At 48.9% G+C, this 18162-nt stretch overlaps 1 long non-coding RNA gene across 1 annotated transcript in view; it reads left to right on the top strand.

Annotated features, from left to right (window-relative positions):
• LOC111164463 (uncharacterized) overlaps window positions 1-18162 on the top strand; it is a 94006-nt gene that overhangs the window by 26527 nt on the left and 49317 nt on the right. Inside the window, exon 2 of the long non-coding RNA XR_016395541.1 lies at window positions 17442-17520. This is a non-coding gene — a long non-coding RNA (uncharacterized LOC111164463). The remainder of the gene's footprint in view (window positions 1-17441; window positions 17521-18162) is intronic.

The raw sequence follows: 18162 nt of genomic DNA on the forward strand, positions 1-18162 counted from the left end.
TCAGTGTGCACATGTCCAGGGTGGAGCTGGCGGGTCCCGGAGCCTCTTGCCTCTGCCCCAGCCTGGCAGCACCCTGTCAGCGCCACACTCAGAGAACGAAGCTTCCCCACGCCTCTCCTTCTAGCTGACCTCATAGCGTTTCCGCAGAGGCTCCCGGGGGCAGCCGCAGCAGGACACCCTTCTCTTGTCTGTTCAGCTGCACCAATGGGCCTGCGGCCCCTAGGAGGAGAGCATCAGGGCTGGAGGAGGGAGGCCCTGTCCCGGCTCCCATGGGCTTTCAGTTCAGCCAGGGACAGGTGTGTGCAGAGAAGATCCCCAAACAGGGCCACGCTTGGGCCGTGGTCACAGGGCATCGGGAGGGCATTGGGGGTCACGGGGCATTGGCCCGTGCTGAGAGTGGAGGCCGGTCTGCAGAGGGTGAGACAGGACCGGGGTGGTGTGACCCCGATTCCTCCTCTTCCTGGGCCCTTGGAGTCCTCCCAGCCCCCCGAGGGATCTGGGCCCCTTTGGCTGCTGGGCTATGAGCAGAGCTGATGTGAGTTCTCACCAACTCAGCAGACCTGGAAGCCGCGTGCTCATGAGGCCGGGTCCGCAGACGTGGAGCCTGTGGGCCCCATGCACTCGAGTGAGTGAAGCGTGACCTTGGCTCCTGAAGCCTCGGAGATTCCGGCGTTAACTCCTCATTCCAGCAGGGTCTGCCTATCTTGGAGGATTAACTGGGTTTAGAAAGAGCCCCGGGGTCTTGTGAAGGGCGTGCTGTGTGCGGTGGAAAACATGAGTACAATGAGCTGATAGGATGGGAGACGGGAGGCCCGGGAAACAATCACAGGGAGTTAGTGGGAATGGGGGGTGGCAGATGTCAAGCAGAGCAGTGGCCACGGAGGGACAAAGGCCACCTTGGAAGAAAGCCTTTGACTCTTGCTTCCAAGCTAAGGATCTAATTTTAAAAACTACTCTCGAGTCTTCTCTGTTCCAAGTGTGTGAGTGTTTTTAACTGTTTTCCTGGAGACCTAATTCCACGCCCTGTACAGCGGGGCCCGGGTGCCCACAGGTGCTAGAACAATGAATAAGTTATTTTGGAGAAAGGCAATCATACTCAGGCACGGCCAGAATAGGAACTTTTAAAAATAAACGTTTTTGGAAAATAAACTTTTGAGACTCTTTAGTTGAGAAATCAATGAAACCCACTGCGGTAGCCTATTCATTGGCATTTACTCTGTGATTTTATGGGTAAAAATCTCGTTCCCTGAATCCTTAAAGGGGAGTATATCCCTCCCTTAAGACTATTAATACATAATAAGGAGAGTCCGGTGCCCTTTAAAATAAATTTTAAATCAAGTATAAGGTATAATGTGCAGAGACACTTACTATGCTTTACTCAGTGAATGATCATATCCACTGCCTTTGTATTTCCATACAGTGATCATTAAGGTAAAATAAATAAAACCGGAATTTTATGACAAGTGGGGTTATTCTTTCCCATTAAATTTTCTATTAATTAATTCAACCCCTCAACAGTAATTTGGTGAACACCATGCCCTTTTGTTGTAACCAAAGCTAAGGTTTGTGCTCGGCTGGGGCACGTGTACTATTTCACTTAATCCTCACAAGAATTTGATCTGGTGGCTTCTATCATGACCCTCAATTCAGACATGAGGAGACTGAGGGCCAGAAGGATTGCGTAGTTGGCCGAGAGTCACACAGTGTGTTGGGAGGGACGAAATCCAGGCCCAGGCGGTCCCCTCCGCGTTGTCACCTCTCTGCAGGGCGGCCAGGAGGCCACAGGCGTGAGCGACTCCCCCCAGGCCAGGGCAGGCTCTCCTTCTGTTAGCATTTATCAGATGGCTCCTGCCCAGGCACCAGCTTTGAGGTTGGACGGAAGTGCTGTCCTGGCACCTCCCAATTTTTGCCAGAGCGAGAGCTGGACGCAGGTGGCATCGAGGCCACTGGCAGTCGGCTGGCGGCAGGGGCAGAGGCAGCAGCAGGGAGCTGGAAGTTGCCACATTTTTCATTTTAAAGTTTGCTACACTGACTTGTCAAGTAGATGTGAGAGCTGTGCTGATTTCAGGATGTTCGCGCACCTAAAAAAATCCGGAGGTGATAGGCAATGCTTCTTAACCTCGTAAGGTGCATGTTCATTAATTGGGCCCGTCTTAAAGGCACGGAGCGTATTACTGAGACAGTGCGTGGTTATGTGGCCTTTCTGTAAAATTCTTTTAAAAAATTGAATTGAGAAAAGTCCTTTCTCTCAAATTAAATGAAAACCCTCATCCCTAAGACGTTAAAAAGAAGGGCATGACCATCACACCCCAGGTGTCACCTCCCGGGGATGACAGCTCTGTGGAAGGTGAAATCATGGTGCGCAGGATGGGCGCTGGCTGCCACCCTCGCCTCCTGGGCTCCCGAGGCCGCTGTGCGCCTGAGGCCGCCGGGCCTCACGCTGCTCCTCGTGGATGGGTACCAAGGGCCTGGGTTATTGCCGTCCCCGAATTCCCACCGGGTAAGTGACCCTAACCACCCACAAGCGGGGGACAGGAGCTGAGGCTTGCGAAGCACAGGTCAGTCTTGCGGGGTTGGGGTGCGAGGCTGCTCTTGATGGAGAGAGCCCCGCAGCAAAGCACTCCAGGCTGCTTCTCCAGAGAAACAATGACCCAGATTTAAACTCCCCCGAAACTCCCTCCACCACAAGAGCCCCCGGTCTGAGAACCCGGGTCAGGGGATCTTAGGGGTGATTCCGAGGGGTTCACCCTGTTCGTGGACTTGGATAGGTCAGTGGTGACCCCCGTTCCCAATGGCTGAGCACCCACTGGGGCTGCCAGGCCCTGCGCCCCCAGGCTCTCCTGCCCCTCCCTTGGCGGCTGATGGGCCCTGGTGTCCGCGTGCCCTGTGTGTGTGGGTGAGGGAGCGGTGCGGAGAAACGCAGCTCCGCAAGCACGAATGAATGAGAACACTCAGTGAGTTCATTGTCACAGAAGGAAAACAGGAAAACTGTGGGCTGTGTCAGTGCTTCGCTGGATACAGTGTGTTATCAGAGTGAGCGGCCACTGTGGCCGGGCTGAGTAACAGCCCTGTGACTCTTGGACCTCGGGCCCTGGACTGCTGGGTGACCTCAGACGTCCTCAGAGGGAAGTCTGAGCTTCTCCGTCCTACTCGGGACACAGCAGGACACCAGTGTCCCAAACTACAGGCCCCGTTTGCCCCCTGCCCTGCCACCCCCCACCTAGCTGGTCCTCTGATTCTCTCTCGACAGGTTCATTCTCAGGTTTGACACTTGCTAGCTGTGTGACTGTGGGCGAGTGTCTTAACCTCTCTGAGTCTCAGTTCCTTCATCCATCAAATGGACACGAGGAGTCTTACTTTGGAAGACTCTGGTGAAGGTGCTAGGCATCTGACATAGGGCCTGGCATTGTAGGTGCTTAAAAAGGATGTCACTTCCTACTGTGCTCCCGCTGTCTTTAAAGCTGTCACTCTCCTCCCTCCGGCTTCCATACTTGTCCTGTCTAGGGGCAGCCCTGTGCTCTCCATGGGCCGTCCCTCTGCTGCACTTCCGTGGGCTCCCCCGCCACATTTGATGGCCCCTGGTTGCTCCTGGCCACTCGGGCAGCAGCGAGGCCAGGAGAAAGGAGCAGTAGTGTTTTCCCTGAGTGAGACCCTCCTCCCAGGCTGATAGGCGGGAGAAGGCCCCTCGGGGCCCGATCTTCTTGGAGCACCGCCAGCCACAGGATCCTAAGTCTGAGGCCTTTCCTTTTTTGGAAAAAAAGGAAAAGAAAAAAAAAAAAAGTGTTTTCTATGGCTGTTCAGTTGTAGAGACCAGTTTTCCCGGGGAGCTGAGGCATGCAGGCCTGGAGTTGGGGGTCCCGGGGTAGGGGCAGGAAGATGGAGGGACTGGGTCATCCTGTCTCGTGGGGGAAAGGTGGTCTCTGAGCACGTCGCTTGGAAGGCCGGCATCGAAAAGTGAGTGTGTATGTGTTGGGGGTAGCACCGGACCCCATCCTTGCCAAGTGTGCCCCCTTGTCCCGGCTGCTCTCACGAGGGTGGGAACCCGCTTCCCAGGAGGAGCCGTGGGGACCTGTCCTCGACCCTGGCTCGCAGCCGGGCTCTCAGCCTTGCAGAGGGTATCATGGGGCCGTCGATGGGGAGAAACAGGGCCTTGTCTGTTTGTCTACTACACCCAGGTCACCGCAAGATTGCCCTGGTTCAGATAGCACTCTATCACACCACTCCCTACTCAGAAAAACCCCTGTCATTTAGGGATTTCCTATTTACCTTGCAGTTTTATGGCCACTTGGTGAAATGGTCATGACTATGGCCTGTGTATTTAGCTGTAGAGGTAAATTATATATTAATCAAGATCTCTCTCCGCATTTCTCTCTCGGTGTCTCTCTCTGCGTCTCTCCTACACTGACACACGCACACACACACACACCCGTCGTCGACACAGCTGAGGCACAGAGGTGTTGGGGATGGGTGAGGGCTGAGCGCCCAGCAGCCACGTTCCTTTTTTCACTTCGATCAGACAAGCTTCACTTTGCCGGTTTGTCTACTGGAGCTCTCCCTGGGTTTTCATTTGAAGAAGTAATTCTGTTGCCCCCTGCCCGCCCCACGGGGCTCTGAGGCACCTGGGGAGTGTTCTCCAAGCGTCTAGGTTTCCAGGGTTGATGATGCAGGGAGGTGGAGGTCTCTTTGGCTGTGAGTCTGGGGGCGAGGGCCAGAAACCGAGGGGGCTGCACTAGTGTGGGGGGGCGGGTGATAGAAAGAGCACTTCAGGGGTGAGAGAGCATCTCTCTTTAGAATCCTTTCTGGGGCAGCATCGGACTGTTTTCTCTCCTAGAGGCAACTCCTCTGTGGCCCCCTCAACTCCTTTATCTGTCCTTCCTCACTAACCCGCCATCCATCCACTGTCTACTCACCATCCAGGAAGCCCTCCCTCTCCAAGGCCGCCTCTGGTCCCACCCGCCGCTCCTGGTGGCCGTGAGTGGTGACTGGGGAGTACTGGCAGCCTGTGGTTAGCTGCATCCGAGGAGATTTGGGGCGTGGGCCTGGACCCCTACAGCAGGACCCACTGCTGGACCCAGTGAGGCGAGTGGGGGGAGACCCTGTTACGGGCCCGATGAGAAAGTGCAGCCTGGCTGATCAGGGTGTAAGCTCAGGGTGGGAAACAGCAGAGATGGGTGTCCCGAAGAGCAATTTGCTCTGAGGGCTCTTCCTGTAGTAACAGAGTCTCCAGCTGGAGCGGGTGATACAGGGAAACCTGGGCGGGTCAGGGAGACCGGGTCTCCGCTACTAGACCGGCCAGCCTCGGACCACCAGGGCCAAGGCCTGGCTCCCATCCCCATTGCCCACAGATGCCCAGGATCCCGACCTGGGGTCAAGGGGTACACAGGCGTGTGGCTGGAGAAGGCATCTGCAAGCACGCTGGGCACGCGTCCGCCTCCGAGCTCTGTTCCAGCCATTCCCTGTGTCTGGAAGGGGTGCTCCCCAGATTGCCCCTTGACTGAGCCGAGCCTTTGCTGACCTCTTCTCCCAGAGAGGGCCACGTAGACCCACTTAATTCATGCAACAGCTGTCCCCCTCCCCCGCCTCCCAGGCCCCCTTCCTCACTCTTTTCCCCCCAAATATGTGCGACCTTTAACCTAACATAGCCCTTCTTTATGTATTAAGCTTATCATTTACTATCTACTTCTCTCCTCTAGAATGGAGATCCTTAATCAGTATCTGATCTGTGAAGAAGGAGGGGCTTGACGGCCTCCTTGTGGGCATGGCTGCGGGGGTGAAGGCCTTTTCCTCCCCACCATGTCCCACAGGGAAGGAGTAACGTGTGACTTTTGGAAATACAATAGAGCTGTCAAAAGGGCATGAAATCAGTCCATTCTGTTTGTCTGGAGCAATGAAAAACTGGCCAACTTACCAACAGAAGAGGGAAAAGCCCCACCGCCCTGCGTGTGATGTGCCTCTTCAGTATAGCCATGAGGGTGGCACCAGTGTCACCCCATTTTAGAGAAGAGGACACGGAAATCGGGCAGTTACGTAACTCTCCCAAGGACTTGTGGCTCCGAATCGGGATTGCTGCCCAGCCTCCTGGAGCTCTGTTCCCGCCTGCTCCGCTGCCCCCAGGTCAAGGTCGCCTCCCCTCCTGGAATTCTCGGGGAGCTGCCTCCCCGGGAGGTGCCATGTTTCACTGGGGTGCACGGTAGCCCCAATCCCTACTATCTAATGACGTCTGTGAGGTACAGTGAGGGGGAGGGAGGGGCGGAGAGCAGCTGAGCCCGGGAACCGTCGAGGCCTGTGTGCACGACACCCAGCGCCCAGCCCCTGGGCAGGTGTGCACATCTGGCCTCAGCCCACCAGCCGTTCAGAGCGGCAGCTTCGTGTTCAGACTGAAGGCTTAGGCCTGGGCCAGTTTTCACTGGTTTCTCCCCACTCCGGTCCTGCAGACAGGGCTGCTTGCTGTGTTCTCAGAGGCTGACCGATTGCAGGGCGGCCTGCTGAGCATAGCCCTGCTGGAGCAGCCCTCCGTGGCCAGGACACGGGGCTGGGGGGTCGCGTTGGCCAGCATAGACCTGGGTCCGCGGGTCACACCTGGCTCTTCATGGGCAGTCAGTTTGCAGCATTGCATTTAGGACTGTGGGTCTGAGGCCCGGGTGCCGTCCTGGTGCCCAGGCTGGCCGGGGGCTCTGATGTTCAGCCATGTGGTCTGTCAGGCCCCTGCCCCTCAGGTCCCGGGAAGGTGGAGGGCACTCCCCAGCGACCTGTGGCGGACAGAGCAGCCAGCTCTGGGAGCACATCCTTACCGTGTCATCTGGGTGCCCATTGCAGCCAGGATTCTGGGCTTCCACTCAGTGGAGCTGAGGTCACCAGTTTGAGCTCCTCTCCCTGGGACCTGGGGACTCACGTGAACTGACCACGTATGGTCGGCCTGAACCCTTGTCACCTGGACCAGCCGCTCCCCTTCCTGTGATCACATGAGGATCGGTGTGGGGAGGAGAGAGCACAGGGGACTAGCCAGGAAGGCAGAGAGCCCAAGACCTGGGCATCTGTGCTGTTCTCTAAGACGAGAGACACCAGCTTTGAAAATCGATTGCAAGAAGCTGGTGGAATATGTATATCTGAATCGCTTTGCTGTACACCTGAAACTAGCACAACATTGTTAATCAACTATACTTCAATACAAAATAAAAATTAAAAAATAAAAATAAAAAAAAGAACCTGGTGGAGAGAGAGAGAGAGGAGAGAGACACAGCTCATCCATGTGACAGGGACCTGGGGAAGCTGGAAGGGTGTCGGTCAAGAGCCCAGCTAGAGATTGGCCTTGGGGGGAAGGAGGGACAAGACAGGGCAGAGGTGGGCCTGGCTGCAAGTGGGGAGGGTTCCTTTCTGCTGGTTGCCTCTGAAACGCTGACAGGGAGGGAGGCGGCAGCGCCTAGCTTTGAGGAGGGGGAGAAGTTTTGGGCAGTTATCACGGGGCTGGCAGCAGCTCTGGGGGTCAGGGCAGGGACTCCAGGCTGTAGGAGGGAACCGGCACCTTTGGGACTGGGGTTTCCCCTCCTGGGGGCCACGCAGGTAAAGGCAGGGGCAGGGTCAGTTTCTGGTCCCAGCGGTGCCTCTGACCTTGTGTGACCTTGGGCAGAATGCTGTCTCCCTGGGCCTCGGGTTTTATCCGTGTAATGAGGAGGCCAGACTAGAAAAGCAGTAAGGCCCCCTAGAGACCTGGGATTAAATTTAAGGCCACAGGTTGAAGACGGAGGGCTTCTTTCACTCCTTATTAGCATAGGAGAAGAGGAAGTGCGGAGTTAATATCCAGGCATGCCTGAAATGTGAAACTAAGAAGCAGGGATTTTATTACTACGTTGGGACTTGGCACTGGGTTCTTTTGCACAGAATTTAGGTTTGTAGGTTAATTATGAAAACGTTACCAGAAAAAGAAAAAACCCTCCTGATTTTTCACGGTTGATTGATCTCGTTGTTGCGTTCCCTTCTGTCCCTTTGATGTCTGCATCTAGATGATTCTGCCGCTCTTTGGCATCAACAGCTGGCAGTGGGAAAGTGAAGGAAGGAGGTGGAGGCATTTAACATTGTTATGTGTTGGTAGCTCTGATGAAATCATCAATTTCTTCACTCATTTGTCCTTTCCTGCATAAGAAGAGGAGTGAATGAATAAATGTTGGGATCAAGAAAGGGTGTGGAGAGACCATTTAATAACTTCATTTATCTCTGCTCTCTTGGCCTCTACCTGCTATAATGAAAAATTAGGGAAATTGAAAATAAGCCATTTATTAGATCCAGGAGGGAAGAAATGCAAAGATAAAGCAAGCGAGCTAGGATTTAGCCCTGTACTGAAACTATTGATAAATTTGGAATTAACACCCGTCTCAAGGAATTTGAGAAATTTGAATAGGGTCATTGTTTTTGCTCATAAAACAAGCATCACGAAGTCACGTGACAATATGCAATGCGTCCACACGAAAGGAAGCATGTTGAGCAAGAAAATAATATTTCTATTTCTTTAGACTCCATTCGGGGGCTCGGCTTATTTCTGCCTAAGCCCATGAGGCTTGATCAAAGTCGTCAAATCATTCATCTGTCCCCCCTCCCATTTCCCTCTGTGAGAGAAGAGAGGTCTTTGGGAACCTCTGTACTTTTGAGGAGTCTGTGGACGTATGGCTCCATCTCCACCTCTCCTGCCCTTGTGATACTTTCCTCTTCTCCTTGAGATCCTGGATGTTTTGGAGCAGGTCAATGTCATCCTCCTGAAATGACCTACTCTGGCATCTCTTGAGCTGCTCCAAGCTGTACTGGCAGCCCTTTGGGCGTCTGTACTGACTGTCCTACAGGTAACTCCGTCATCTTGGGGCATCCCTTTGTCTTTCTGCCTTTTAAAAAATTCACTCACTTGAAGCATAATATGCATACAAAAAAGTGCACAAAGCATAAGTGCCTGTCTTGATGAATTATCATAATGTACGCATGCAGTTGTCAAGAAATAGAACCTCGCTAGTATCCCAAAACTGTCTCGTATTTGCCTCCCGGTTACCACTCTTATCCTTCTCCCCAGAGGTAACCATTATCCTGATGTCTAACAACAGATTAGTTTTGCTATTTTTCATCTTTATGTAAATCGAGTTATGCTCTTTGAGAAGCAAGTGTATTGTGTAAATGTATTGTGTAAATGTCAAGTAGACCACATTGACTATTCAGGTCATCTCTATCTTTACTGATTTTCTGCATGTTGTATCTACCAATTACTGATACAGGGGTGTTGGAGCTTTCAACTATAATAGCTAATGTGTGTACTTTTTGAAGTTCTATCAGTTTTTGCCTCTTGTATTTTGATGCTCTCTTATTAGGTACGTATATGTTAGGGACTTTTATGTCTTCTTGGAGAATTGACCCCTTTGTCATTATGTAAGTCCCCTCTTTATCCCTGATAATCTTTCATATTTTGAAGTCTGTTTCGTCTGAAATTATGTAACTACTCCAGCTTTCTTTTGATTAGTGTTAGCATGATATATCTTTTTCCATCCCTTTACTTTTAATCCATCTGTGTCTGTACACTTAAAGTGGGTTTCTTGTATCCAGCATATAGTTAGTTGGGTCTAGTTTTTTATCCCCTCTGATAAACTCTGTCTTTTAATTGGTGTATTTCAATCATTCATGTTTTAAGTGATTATTGATATAGTTGGATTAATATTGACCATATTTCTGCTTACTATTGTTACATTCATTTTTTCTTTGCTTCTTTTTTCCCCATCTTTTCTGTTTTCTCTGATTTTAATTGAAAATTTTATATGATTTCATTGTATCTCCTCCGAGTATCGGTTATACTTTAAAAAATTTTTCAATAGTAGTTGCCTTAAAGTTTAAAATACACATTTTAAACTATTCTATGTCCACCTTCAAATCACACTGTATCACTTTAAAATTCACTCAGGTAACTTTTAACGGACAGTTTCTAATCCCTCCCACTTATCCCTTAAATATTGTTGGCATTCATTTTCTTTATTTACGTGCTATAATCACGCAACACATTGTTACTATTATTGTTTTAATCAGTTATCTTTTAGATCTATTAAGAGTGAGGAAAACAAAAGATTGTACTTTACCTTTATTTATTCCTTACCCAACACTCTTTCTCTTTTAAGTAGATCTGAATTTCTTACCTATATCATTTTCTTTCTCTCTGAAGAATTTCTTTGAACCATTTTTTGCAGTAGAGGTCTGCTGGTGATGAGTTCCCTGTTTTTGTCTGGTTGAGAATGTTTTTATTTCTCCTTATTTATTTATTTATTGAAAACAGCTTCATTGAGATATAACTGACATACAAAATATTATACACATTTTAAGTATACAATATGGTGAGTTTGAACATATGGATACCTCTGTGAAAACATCACCACAATCAGGTAATGACATATTCATTACCTTCAAAAGTTTCCTTGTGTTCTCCGTTTTGTTGACATACAGAAAACTGTACATAATGACTGTAGAAAATTTGAAGAGTTTTCTCCTTCACTTTTGAAGGATAATATCTCTGGATATACAATTCCAAGTTGGTATTTTATTTTTCTTTAAATATTTTGCTCCACTCTCTTCTTGCTTGCATGACTTCAGGTGAGGAGTATGCTGTAATTTTTGTATCCTTGTTCCCTCTGACTGCAATTCAAGATTTTCTTTTCCGCTTTCATTTTCTGTAGTTTGAATATGATATGCCTAGGTATAGACTTATTGGTGTTAATCCTGATTGGTATTCTCCGAACTTCCTGGATTTGTGATTTGGTATCTGTCATTAACTTTGGAAAGTTCTTGGCCATTCTTGCTTCAAATATTTCTTTTGCTCTATTCTCTTCTCCTTCTGGCATTCCAATTATGCATACGTTATACCTTTTGAACACGTTCCACTGTTCTTGGATATCTGTTCTATTTTTTCATTCTTTTTTCTCTTTGCCTTTCAGTTTGAAAATTTTATTTTGACTTATCTTCAAGCTCACTGATTCTTTTCTTGGCTATGTCCAGGCTACTAATGAGTCCATCAGAGGCATTCTTCATTTCAGGGTTTTTGACATGATAATGTTTTTAATTTACTTTGATTCTTTCTTAGGGTTTCCATCTCTCCACTTACATTACCCATATGTTCTTACATTTTGTCTACTTTTTCCAATAGAATCCTTAACATATTAATCATAGTTATTTAAAATTCCCTGTCTGATAATTCCAACATCTGTGTTATATCTGAGTCTGGTTCTGACGATTGCTTGTCTCTTCAGGCTGTGGTTTTGTTTGCCTTTTGGCATGCCTTATACTTTCTTGTTGAAAGCCAGACATGTTGTGCTGGGTAAAAGGAATTGATGGAAATAGGCTTTCGTGTGAGGATTTATGTAAATCTGACTAGAAGCTGGGCTGTGTTTCATATTTGCTGTAGCTGTGTGTGCCAGAGGCTTCAAATCCCCTGAATGTCGTTGTTTCTCTCCCCTCTTGACTGTGGGCTTCCCTAAGCTCTCCTTCTCAGAGAAAGGCTGAGTCTTGCAGCTCTTCCAGTGGTAATCCAGTTATTATACTGAGCCCTACTGGTGCCATGGTAAGGCACTGGGCAGGGGAAAGTGTTCTATTATCTTCTGTTTAAATCTCAGTCTTTAATGGACCTGCCTTTTGAGGCTGTGACCATCAGAAGTAATGTAGTTTTTGTCTCCCTGTCTTCTACTCACTTCCCTGGATGCAGTGTTCCAAATCTATTTCCTTGAAACTATGATCCCTGTTAACTATGTTCCCCTGCCTTTCCCCTGATACATGATCCAAGAAGACTTGGGGGTTGCTGTATTGGGAGGAATGCCCTTCCCTCAGCTGGGATAGGCCTTGGCAAACTCTTCTCCCTTGAGGAGTTGGCATTTGTTATGGAGAATGCTCTGGGCATATTTCACATGATTACCTTTCCCTCCCCCTGCCAGAGCCATGAGGGGATCTTTCTTGGATCTTCACTGTGAAAACTTGGTGGGGTTCCCAGAGGTAAAGCCCAAAATAGTGTGAGAGCACCCCCAGTCCCATAGCTCTAGAAGTTTTCTTTTTTAGGCTAGTCCACACTAAAAGACTCCAGCAATTCATCAAAATTGCCTTTTAAGTGTCCCTACTAGTTTATGACTTCAGCAGATTTTGCTCCAGGTAAGATCTTGGCTATGACTCTGGATGTACCTGCCTCTCCAGATTTATGGGTGGCAGTTTGCCCTGCAACATTAGTTACCTAATGAGTCCAAGAAAAGTCATTGTTTTTCAGTTTGTCCAGCTTTTCTTGTTGCTGTTGTTGTAAGGATGGTGGATGATGACTTCAGAGCTCTTTACATGTTGGAGTTGAAACCAGAAGTCTGACGTTTACCATTTGATCTTCTCTTGAGTTGCATCCAATGCATGTTTTCACAGTTTTCTCTCTTGTTTTGGATGAGAAAATCTTCTAGTAGCTTCCAGAGGTATGTGGTAAATATCTTGACACCTTGAATATCTGACACAGACAGCTTGTAGAACCTTCTGTTTGTCCTCAATGTTCTTAAATTTCATGATTAACTTGGGGTGTGTCTATTTTCATCTATTTTACTGGGCATTCAATGGGTCCTTTAGGGTAGAAAATCATGTCTTTTAGTTCTCAGAAATTTTCTTAAACTATATCTTGATCATTTCCTTTCCTCTGTTTTCCTTGGTTTCTCTCTCTGAATTCTATTTTTGTATGTTGAACTTGTTGAACTAAACCTTCAATTTTGCTCTATTTCTTCTATTTCTCTATTTTATCTTCTAATCTTTTAAATGAGATTTCTGTTCTTGATATTACATTTGAAATTTTCAGTGGATTTTTTCCCTCTAAATATTCCTCTAAAATATAAATATTATAAAAAAAGTTTCATTTTTTATGGATGCCATATCTTCTTCTCTCTCTGTTTTTGATGTTTTCTTCTCTGTGCATTATCTCTGTTTCCTCCAAGTAGCACCTCTTCTCTGTGCTTTGGTTTCTATCTCTCATATTAGAGGCTTTCTTCAGATGTCTGACACCCTTGGTTCCTTGCTCATACGTACGAGTGGGACGTAAGAAGCTGATTGGCAGCACTGAATGTGTGATTGAGATTGTCGACATGGCTGGGCTGTTTTGCTGGGGAACTACCAACATTAGGACCTTTATATTTTTCTTCTTGTGCTGGTTTATGTTCACAAGGAAGGATGGTTTAACCTTCTTCCTGGAGGTGACAGGCTAGACATTCTGGAAGTCGAGTGAGAAAAGAGAGCTGGGAGTGGGGTACAGGGTCTCAATATTCAGTATACAAACCTTCATTTGCCCCCTGTTTCTGTATGGTACCCCAGGCTTCAACTGTGCCTGGAACCTCCTGTCTAGACCCCTTCCGTTCTATTCTCTCCAGAGCATAAACCCTCAGTCCTCTGCTGAGGTGGGAAAGGGGAATTGAAGACAAACCTGCTTCATAAACAGACTTTCAAGTCATTCCATTTATAACTTCACTTTTACCTTCAGTTCCAGGAGTATTTGGGACCACCAACTCCTGAGCCCTCCATGGATTCTGCTGGGAAAATCTGGCTGCTTCTTGGCAAGGCTGCCCTTAGACCTGGGATGAGAGCTTTGGAGAGTCCCGAGTTCCCTCTTCCAGCTGTGCCTTTTCACAGGGACCAAGAGGACATGCCTACCCAGAGCCTGAACCTCATTCTGTCCTTCTAGAACATACTTTAAGGGAGATGGAATCTGAAATTCCCTGTCTAAATGACTCCATCCTTGCTTCTAGGGCCTTCGTGGACCTCTTTCCAGGGCTCGTCCTCCTGGAGTGGACAGTGCTGCCAGCATGTGTACACCTAGGCCGAGGGGTGGCCAAGAGGCAGTGGTTGGTGGGGGGTGTGGACGGAGAAATGACAAGGCCCCTCCGGTATGGGAGGAGTCGGGGGTGGAAAAGAAGAGAAGGGGCCAGGCTCTTTTTGTGATGCCGTGTTCTGGTGTAGAACTCAGAGACATCTGAGGACTCCAATGTGAACCTGGATGTTAGGGGTTGAATCAAGTCCTCCCAAACGGACATGTTGGGGTCCTATAACCCCCAGTACCTCAGATTGTGAGCTTCTTGGAAATGGGGTCTTGTAGATGTCATTAGTTGATGAGGTCATATTGGAGTCGAGAGAGTCCCTAATCCAATATAGTTGGCATCCTCATAAGAAGAAGGCCATGGAAAGACAGAGACACAGGGAAAAGGCCATGTGAGCATGGAGCTAGTGATCGACAAGCCAGGGAAGCAAAGATCGTGGACCTTCACCAGATCGAGGAGAGAAGCGTGGACGGTTTCTCCCTCAGAGCCCTCATGAGAAACCAGCCCTGCCCACACCTTGATTTCAGGCCTCCAGCCTCCAGAACTGTGCCACAAGAGATTTCTGTCATTTTAAGCCCCCCAGTGTGTAGTACTTTGCTATGCATTGTCCTTTTATGTCACCAAGTAGGTATAGTAGTCAAGGTAGAAGAGAGATGGCATTTTTCAAATCCTTTCAATGAAGTTCATTATCTTGGTTTAGCCATTTTTCAGAGTTAGGGCACGTGGCTTCCTTTGACACTCCTGCTCCATCCCCACAAAGGAAGAGGGTGGTCTGGCTTCTTGCATCCCCCAGTTCTGGTTTAGGATCCAGCTTTATCCCACTCACCCAGCCAGTCACCACCCACCCTGCACTTCCCAGCATTTTCCCACTGTGCTCTCCCCATGGCTTTTGCTCCTAGCAGGTCTACACCAGCACCATCCGATAGACTTTTCTGCTGTGATGGAGATGTTCTTTATCTGCTCTGTTCAGTATGATAGCTACTGGCCATAGGTAGCTATTGAGCACTTGAGATGTGGCTAGTGTGACCTGGAAACTGAAGTTTAGAACTTATTTAAGAAAAATGTAAATTTACCACATGTGACCAGTGGCTATCATATTGGATAGTACAGCTCTATACTGTACGATCTATACTGTACAAAAAAAAACCCAAAAGTTTTTGTTTTCAAGGTCATGAGGGAGGTAATAAAAGTAAAGGAATGTGTTCCACCTGCCATCTTTATGCTAGTATCTCTTCCAAGTCTTGAATTTTATTTCAAAGAGATCTTAGAACTAAGCCAGCCATAGTGAGGTAAAAGAAAAAAAAAGAAGTTCTGGTCCTGTGTAGTAGATGAGCCCTGTTATACGGTTCTGTGCAAGGAGGTGGCTTTGCAGAGGTCCCTGCTTTCACAGGTGAGGGGCTGGCCAGGTAGGAAGTGGAAGTACTGCCTGGGGTCATAGGATGAGCTTGGGACCCCTGCCCCCAGGCCCGCTTTCTCCCTGCAGCCCACCTTTCCTTGTCACTCAGGGGTCGTTGGCCAACTCCCTGGATCCTCGGTGGTTCAACCTCCCGTCAGGTCAGGGATGCTCGAAGCTTCCAGAGGCTGCACCTTTGTGACTCCCAAACATCCAAGTTGGCTTCCCAGGTCCTGCCGCCACTTGGCTGCTGGAAAACAGATTGGGTTGGTAAAAATATGAGTGCGTGTTCTCACAGAACCTGAGAAAATCACACCTGGTCTTTGACAAAAAAATCTGTTTGTGTCGCTCCAATAATCACTTCCTACCTGGTGGGATGACAGGCCATATGCCTGCGAAGTGGCCAGGGGAGAAGACGGCCTACCCTCACTGCACCTTGCAAAATGTATTTTCCTTGCTGCTCAGCTCTAAATTATAAAGAATCGAAGCCACAGGCTTCTGCTTGCAAACAATAAACCCAGTGCAAACTGCTCCTGGAGGTGGAGGGAGTGGGGACCTGGACTCTGGCCCCGAATCTTCGTGACCTGTGTGCTTAGGGGTAAAAGCAGCCAATGGGATTTTTAAGTTTAGAAGTTCAGCGTCTGGGGTTGAGGGGAGACGCCAGCACGCCGTGTGTAAACCAGGCCTCGACTGAGTGAGGAAGGTTCGTCTGTAGAAAGTGGGACTTGCTTTGGGGTTTGGTTTACTGGGGAGCCCTGCCAGCCCCTCCTGGACACTGGGGCAGGTCCACACAGGGAGGCTCTGTGTGCTAAGCCCCAGCGCTCATCTCACACCATCCTGATGGTTCGGATGCTGAAAGGTGGAAGGTGAGCTGTCTGTGATGCAGGCTTTCCTACCTCCCCTCCCGCCCATTCCTGGCCCTCGGGACTATTTGAGTGTGTGGCTCAAGAATTCAACCCTTAAAGTGGTCACTGTCCCATGGAAGCTAGTGCACACCACACAGAAATGAGAGCCCCAGGGATTTTTTGTTCTCTCTGTACCCTTTCCCCAGAGTTGACCAGAACTATTCTAGAATGACCGGCGTCGTTCTCACAACACTGGTTCCGGAACAAGCCTCTCTTGACAAGTGACCCTGTGACCTTAGGTTGATCTTAAACGTTACACATTTTGGTTCTCTTACCTGTGACTGCAAAGGGTAGTGTGAAAAGAAATCAGGTTAAGAGATGCAAAAATACTTTTAAAAATAAGTTACTGACTTTAGTTAGTGCCCATTTCATTATTTAAAATTTATTTGTTATAGAAATAGTTCATTATGTGTTGGACTTGAGATGATTCATTCCCCTCCCTTAAGAAATTATTCACATCCTTTGTGGTCCAAATTCATTTATTATTTGGAAGATCTGAGAAGTGAAGTTTATCTCTTGGATTTTTCATTACCAACAGGAGTGAATTTACAAAGGCGTGCTACATGCTATGTGCTGAATGTTTGTGTTTCCCCCAAATTCACATGTTGAAGTCGTAATCCCCAAGGTGATGGTATTTGGAGGTGGGGCCTTTGGGAGGTGATGAGACTGTGAGGGTGACGCCTCCATGAATGGGCTTAGTGCCTTTATAAAGAGACATGAGAGAGATGATCTCTCCCTCCACCATGTGAGGACACAGCAAGAAGGTGGCCATTTGCAAGCCAGGAAGAGAGGTCTCACCAGAACCCCACCAGGCAGGTGCCCCAATCTCCTCCAGCCCCTAGAGCTTGGAGAAATAAATGTTTGCTGTTTAAGCTGCCTAGTCCTTGGGATTCTGTTACAGCAGCCAGGACTGGCCTGTAATTGACAAAGGAGCATGGCTTGTAATTGTCAAAGCAGGTACTGTGGTACTCGCAGGTACTCTGAACCACACACATGTAAATACCAGCCATTCCTGGGGTCCTGCTTGAACACCTCTGTTCCCGCAACCCCAGGAGATAGATGCCCATGGAGATCCAGGAGTTAGCTCTTTTGACCATATTAGGTTCATTTTGCTGTTGATCATCCAAGGAACAAAGGGTATTAAAACTGCACTGTGACAGCAGTGGGCGCCAGTTAAACCAGAAGGAAGCCCACGCCAGATGAAGGAGAGAAACCATTTATTCCAGAACCTGGAAGTGACGCTGGTAAGCACAGACTAGGCCTGGACCCCAAGGACCCTGCTTCAGGTGTTTCTTCCCTGATCTCTTCCAGCTGGAAGTCATCTCCCTGTGGAACACCCTCAGCTCAACATCTGCTCCTTGCCTTGGACACTTATTACTGTCTGCCTCTGGTGAGTTATTTCTGAACCCGCCTTATCTCACTTCCTGGACCTCTGGTGCCTCAAGGGTTGGGACTGTCGTAACCACCTGTTATCTTCCTCCAAGGCCCTTGGCTTTCCTCCGAGGCTAAGGGCCTCGCACAAGAGTTATCATTTAGCTGAACCCAGTCCTGTGTGGAGTCAGAGCCATCCCTGGATGACAGGGCTGAGCAGTTTCTCTGCACCAGCAGGCTGGCACTCCGGGCAGGCGGGGGGGCAGCATCCCAGCTCGGCTGCCATCCTGGGATTTCAAAGGCCCCTGGAGGAAGTTGCCCTGGGGAGGTTGTTGGCTCCCATCGCCATCTCCTGCCATGTTCCTTCCTCCTCTGGGTTCAATGTCTTTCCATCAAGTATCACCTCTCTCTGCTGTATCTTCTCTCACTTGCCTCCTGCCGGCTACTTCCCCAGTGGATGGTCCTTCTTCCATTCTCCCTGTTTAGCGCTCACCTCTCTGGACCCTGCATCTCCCTCAGCCTCCCTCACCCCTTCCGGCCAAGCTTCTCCAGCGAGATGTCTTCTCTGTCTCATTCCTTGGCCACAGGGATTTGGTGCCCTTCCCCTTGCTCCCCTGGGCTGGCTCTGGGTTGGATGTGAGGTTTCAGTGGCCTGCTGTTT

The sequence above is a fragment of the Delphinapterus leucas genome, chromosome 13 (assembly GCF_059928025.1).
Source record: "Delphinapterus leucas isolate spDelLeu-1000000601 "Yukka" chromosome 13, BTC_Dleu_Yukka2, whole genome shotgun sequence".
NCBI classification, from domain to species: Eukaryota; Metazoa; Chordata; class Mammalia; order Artiodactyla; family Monodontidae; genus Delphinapterus; species Delphinapterus leucas.